Below are 6658 nucleotides of genomic sequence, written 5' to 3' on the forward strand. Positions count from 1 at the left end.
AGTTTAACTCCGTAAGTTGAATGCACACATTGAAGACCGTTCTGTTAGGTAGCTCCGTTTTGGTTTTAGAAGCAGATATTTCTCAATACCGCGTTTGTTCCAATGCACCCGGGTATAACGAAACCCAGCCCTTGGAAGAACCGTGCTTCTCACTCTCTGATTCTGAAGGCGGATTCAACTCCCTTAGCTGAGCGAACACCCAGCAGAGCAGTTTGCAAGATACGTTCTTTTTGTGTTTCAGACGGAGATTTCCAGCTATTTCTTGAATGCCTGGATTTGGCTGGGAAAATGCGTTTTCCACTTCTTCACAGAAAGGGTTTAGAAACTCCTGCAAACACACATCAGTTTAACTCCGTAAGTTGAATGCACACATTGAAGACCGTTCTGTTAGGTAGCTCCGTTTTGGTTTTAGAAGCAGATATTTCTCAATACCGCGTTTGTTCCAATTCACCCGGGTATTAAGAAATCCAGCTCCTGGAAGAACCGTGCTTCTCACTCTCTGATTCTGAAGGCGGATTCAACTCCCTTAGCTGAGCGAACACCCAGCAGAGCAGTTTGCAAGATACGTTCTTTTTGTGTTTTAGACGGAGATTTCCAGCTATTTCTTGAATGCCTGGATTTGGCTGGGAAAATGCGTTTTCCACTTCTTCACAGAAAGGGTTTAGAAACTCCTGCAAACACACATCAGTTTAACTCCGTAAGTTGAATGCACACATTGAAGACCGTTCTGTTAGGTAGCTCCGTTTTGGTTTTAGAAGCAGATATTTCTCAATACCGCGTTTGTTCCAATTCACCCGGGTATAACGAAACCAAGCTTCTGGAAGAACCGTGCTTCTCACTCTCTGATTCTGAAGGCGGATTCAACTCCCTTAGCTGAGCGAACAGCCAGCAGAGCAGTTTGCAAGATACGTTCTGTTTGTGTTTTAGACTGAGATTTCCAGCTATTTCTTGAATGCCTGGATTTGGCTGGCAAAATGCGTTTTCCACTTCTTCACAGAAAGGGTTTAGAAACTCCTGCAAACACACATCAGTTTAACTCCGTAAGTTGAATGCACACATTGAAGACCGTTCTGTTAGGTAGCTCCGTTTTGGTTTTAGAAGCAGATATTTCTCAATACCGCGTTTGTTCCAATCCACCCGGGTATTACGAAACCCAGCTCCTGGAAGAACCGTGCTTCTCACTCTCTGATTCTGAAGGCGGATTCAACTCCCTTAGCTGAGCGAACACCCAGCAGAGCAGTTTGCAAGATACGTTCTTTTTGTGTTTTAGACGGAGATTTCCAGCTATTTCTTGAATGCCTGGATTTGGCTGGGAAAATGCGTTTTCCACTTCTTCACAGAAAGGGTTTAGAAACTCCTGCAAACACACATCAGTTTAACTCCGTAAGTTGAAGGCACACATTGAAGACCGTTCTGTTAGGTAGCTCCGTTTTGGTTTTAGAAGCAGATATTTCTCAATACCGCGTTTGTTCCAATGCACCCGGGTATAACGAAACCCAGCTCCTGGAAGAACCGTGCTTCTCACTCTCTGATTCTGAAGGCGGATTCAACTCCCTTAGCTGAGCGAACACCCAGCAGAACAGTTTGCAAGATACGTTCTTTTTGTGTTTTAGACGGAGATTTCCAGCTATTTCTAGAATGCCTGGATTTGGCTGGGAAAATGCGTTTTCCAGTTCTTCACAGAAAGGGTTTAGAAACTCCTGCAAACACACATCAGTTTAACTTTGTAAGTTGAATGCACACATTGAAGACCGTTCTGTTAGGTAGCTCCGTTTTGGTTTTAGAAGCAGATATTTCTCAATACGGCGTTTGTTCCAATTCACCCGGGTATAACGAAACCAAGCTCCTGGAAGAACCGTGCTTCTCACTCTCTGATTCTGAAGGCGGATTCAACTCCCTTAGCTGAGCGAACACCCAGCAGAGCAGTTTGCAAGATACGTTCTTTTTGTGTTTTAGACGGAGATTTCCAGCTATTTCTTGAATGCCTGGATTTGGCTGGGAAAATGCGTTTTCCACTTCTTCACAGAAAGGGTTTAGAAACTCCTGCAAACACACATCAGTTTAACTCCGTAAGTTGAATGCACACATTGAAGACCGTTCTGTTAGGTAGCTCCGTTTTGGTTTTAGAAGCAGATATTTCTCAATACCGCGTTTGTTCCAATTTACCCAGGTATAACGAAACCCAGCTCCTGGAAGAACCGTGCTTCTCACTCTCTGATTCTGAAGGCGGATTCAACTCCCTTAGCTGAGCGAACACCCAGCAGAGCAGTTTGCAAGATACGTTCTTTTTGTGTTTTAGACCGAGATTTCCAGCTATTTCTTGAATGCCTGGATTTGGCTGGCAAAATGCGTTTTCCACTTCTTCACAGAAAGGGTTTAGAAACTCCTGCAAACACACATCAGTTTAACTCCGTAAGTTGAATGGACACATTGAAGACCGTTCTGTTAGGTAGCTCCGTTTTGGTTTTAGAAGCAGATATTTCTCAATACCGCGTTTGTTCCAATTCACCCGGGTATTACGAAACCCAGCTCCTGGAAGAACCATGCTTCTCACTCTCTGATTCTGAAGGCGGATTCAACTCCCTTAGCTGAGCGAACACCCAGCAGAGCAGTTTGCAAGATACGTTCTTTTTGTGTTTTAGACGGAGATTTCCAGCTATTTCTTGAATGCCTGGATTTGGCTGGGAAAATGCGTTTTCCACTTCTTCACAGAAAGGGTTTAGAAACTCCTGCAAACACACATCAGTTTAACTCTGTAAGTTGAATGCACACATTGAAGACCGTTCTGTTAGGTAGCTCCGTTTTGGTTTTAGAAGCAGATATTTCTCAATACCGCGTTTGTTCCAGTTCACCCGGGTATTACGAAACCCAGCTCCTGGAAGAACCGTGCTTCTCACTCTCTGATTCTGAAGGCGGATTCAACTCCCTTAGCTGAGCGAACACCCAGCAGAGCAGTTTGCAAGATACGTTCTTTTTGTGTTTTAGACGGAGATTTCCAGCTGTTTCTTGAATGCCTGGATTTGGCTGGGAAAATGCGTTTTCCACTTCTTCACAGAAAGGGTTTAGAAACTCCTGCAAACACACATCAGTTTAACTCCGTAAGTTGAATGCACACATTGAAGACCGTTCTGTTAGGTAGCTCCGTTTTGGTTTTAGAAGCAGACATTTCTCAATACCGCGTTTGTTCCAATTCACCCGGGTATTACGAAATCCAGCTCCTGGAAGAACCGTGCTTCTCACTCTCTGATTCTGAAGGCGGATTCAACTCCCTTAGCTGAGCGAACACCCAGCAGAGCAGTTTGCAAGATACGTTCTTTTTGTGTTTTAGACGGAGATTTCCAGCTATTTCTTGAATGCCTGGATTTGGCTGGGAAAATGCGTTTTCCACTACTTCACAGAAAGGGTTTAGAAACTCCTGCAAACACACATCAGTTTAACTCCGTAAGTTGAAGGCACACATTGAAGACCGTTCTGTTAGGTAGCTCCGTTTTGGTTTTAGAAGCAGATATTTCTCAATACCGCGTTTGTTCCAATGCACCCGGGTATAACGAAACCCAGCTCCTGGAAGAACCGTGCTTCTCACTCTCTGATTCTGAAGGCGGATTCAACTCCCTTAGCTGAGCGAACACCCAGCAGAACAGTTTGCAAGATACGTTCTTTTTGTGTTTTAGACGGAGATTTCCAGCTATTTCTTGAATGCCTCGATTTGGCTGGGAAAATGCGTTTTCCACTTCTTCACAGAAAGGGTTTAGAAACTCCTGCAAACACACATCAGTTTAACTCCGTAAGTTGAATGCACACATTGAAGACCGTTCTGTTAGGTAGCTCCGTTTTGGTTTTAGAAGCAGATATTTCTCAATACCGCGTTTGTTGCAATTCACCCAGGTATAACGAAACCCAGCTCCTGGAAGAACCGTGCTTCTCACTCTCTGATTCTGAAGGCGGATTCAACTCCCTTAGCTGAGCGAACACCCAGCAGAGCAGTTTGCAAGATACGTTCTTTTTGTGTTTTAGACGGAGATTTCCAGCTATTTCTTGAATGCCTGGATTTGGCTGGGAAAATGCGTTTTCCACTTCTTCACAGAAAGGGTTTAGAAACTCCTGCAAACACACATCAGTTTAACTCCGTAAGTTGAATGGACACATTGAAGACCGTTCTGTTAGGTAGCTCCGTTTTGGTTTTAGAAGCAGATATTTCTCAATACCGCGTTTGTTCCGATTCACCCAGGTATAACGAAACCCAGCTCCTGGAAGAACCGTGCTTCTCACTCTCTGATTCTGAAGGCGGATTCAACTCCCTTAGCTGAGCGAACACCCAGCAGAGCAGTTTGCAAGATACGTTCTTTTTGTGTTTTAGACGGAGATTTCCAGCTATTTCTTGAATGCCTGGATTTGGCTGGGAAAATGCGTTTTCCACTTCTTCACAGAAAGGGTTTAGAAACTCCTGCAAACACACATCAGTTTAACTCCGTAAGTTGAATGCACACATTGAAGACCGTTCTGTTAGGTAGCTCCGTTTTGGTTTTAGAAGCAGATATTTCTCAATACCGCGTTTGTTCCAATGCACCCGGGTATAACGAAACCCAGCTCTTGGAAGAACCGTGCTTCTCACTCTCTGATTCTGAAGGCGGATTCAACTCCCTTAGCTGAGCGAACACCCAGCAGAGCAGTTTGCAAGATACGTTCTTTTTGTGTTTCAGACGGAGATTTCCAGCTATTTCTTGAATGCCTGGATTTGGCTGGGAAAATGCGTTTTCCACTTCTTCACAGAAAGGGTTTAGAAACTCCTGCAAACACACATCAGTTTAACTCCGTAAGTTGAATGCACACATTGAAGACCGTTCTGTTAGGTAGCTCCGTTTTGGTTTTAGAAGCAGATATTTCTCAATACCGCGTTTGTTCCAATTCACCCAGGTATAACGAAACCCAGCTCCTGGAAGAATTGTGCTTCTCACTCTCTGATTCTGAAGGCGGATTCAACTCCCTTAGCTGAGCGAACACCCAGCAGAGCAGTTTGCAAGATACGTTCTTTTTGTGTTTTAGACGGAGATTTCCAGCTATTTCTTGAATGCCTGGATTTGGCTGGGAAAATGCGTTTTCAACTTCTTCACAGAAAGGGTTTAGAAACTCCTGCAAACACACATCAGTTTAACTCCGTAAGTTGAATGCAAACATTGAAGACCGTTCTGTTAGGTAGCTCCGTTTTGGTTTTAGAAGCAGATATTTCTCAATACCGCGTTTGTTCCAATTCACCCGGGTATTATGAAATCCAGCTCCTGGAAGAACCGTGCTTCTCACTCTCTGATTCTGAAGGCGGATTCAACTCTTTTAGCTGAGCGAACACCCAGCAGAGCAGTTTGCAAGATACGTTCTCTTTGTGTTTTACACGGAGATTTCCAGCTATTTCTTGAATGCCTGGATTTGGCTGGGAAAATGCGTTTTCCACTTCTTCACAGAAAGGGTTTAGAAACTCCTGCAAACACACATCAGTTTAACTCCGTAAGTTGAATGCACACATTGAAGACCGTTCTGTTAGGTAGCTCCGTTTTGGTTTTAGAAGCAGATATTTCTCAATACCGCGTTTGTTCCAATTCACCCGGGTATAACGAAACCAAGCTTCTGGAAGAACCGTGCTTCTCACTCTCTGATTCTGAAGGCGGATTGAACTCCCTTAGCTGAGCGGACAGCCAGCAGAGCAGTTTGCAAGATACGTTCTTTTTGTGTTTTAGACCGAGATTTCCAGCCATTTCTTGAATGCCTGGATTTGGCTGGGAAAATGCGTTTTCCACTTCTTCACAGAAAGGGTTTAGAAACTCCTGCAAACACACATCAGTTTAACTCCATAAGTTGAATGCACACATTGAAGACCGTTCTGTTAGGTAGCTCCGTTTTGGTTTTAGAAGCAGATATTTCTCAATACCGCGTTTGTTCCAATTCACCCGGGTATAACAAAACCAAGCTCCTGGAAGAACCGTGCTTCTCACTCTCTGATTCTGAAGGCAGATTCAACTCCCTTAGCTGAGCGAACAGCCAGCAGAGCAGTTTGCAAGATACGTTCTTTTTGTGTTTTAGACCGAGATTTCCAGCTATTTCTTGAATGCCTGGATTTGGCTGGGAAAATGCGTTTTGCACTTCTTCACAGAAAGGGTTTAGAAACTCCTGAAAACACACATCAGTTTAACTCCGTAAGTTGAATGCACACATTGAAGATCGTTCTGTTAGGTAGCTCCGTTTTGGTTTTAGAAGCAGATATTTCTCAATACCGCGTTTGTTCCAATTCACCCAGGTATAACGAAACCCAGCTCCTGGAAGAACCGTGCTTCTCACTCTCTGATTCTGAAGGCGGATTCAACTCCCTTAGCTGAGCGAACACCCAGCAGAGCAGTTTGCAAGATACGTTCTTTTTGTGTTTTAGACGGAGATTTCCAGCTATTTCTTGAATGCCTGGATTTGGCTGGGAAAATGCGTTTTCCACTTCTTCACAGAAAGGGTTTAGAAACTCCTGCAAACACACATCAGTTTACCTTTGTAAGTTGAATGGACACATTGAAGACCGTTCTGTTAGGTAGCTCCGTTTTGGTTTTAGAAGCAGATATTTCTCAATACCGCGTTTGTTCCAATTCACCCGGGTATTACGAAACCCAGCTCCTGGAAGAAC

This window comes from Callithrix jacchus, chromosome Y, assembly GCF_049354715.1.
Source record: "Callithrix jacchus isolate 240 chromosome Y, calJac240_pri, whole genome shotgun sequence".
NCBI classification, from domain to species: Eukaryota; Metazoa; Chordata; class Mammalia; order Primates; family Cebidae; genus Callithrix; species Callithrix jacchus.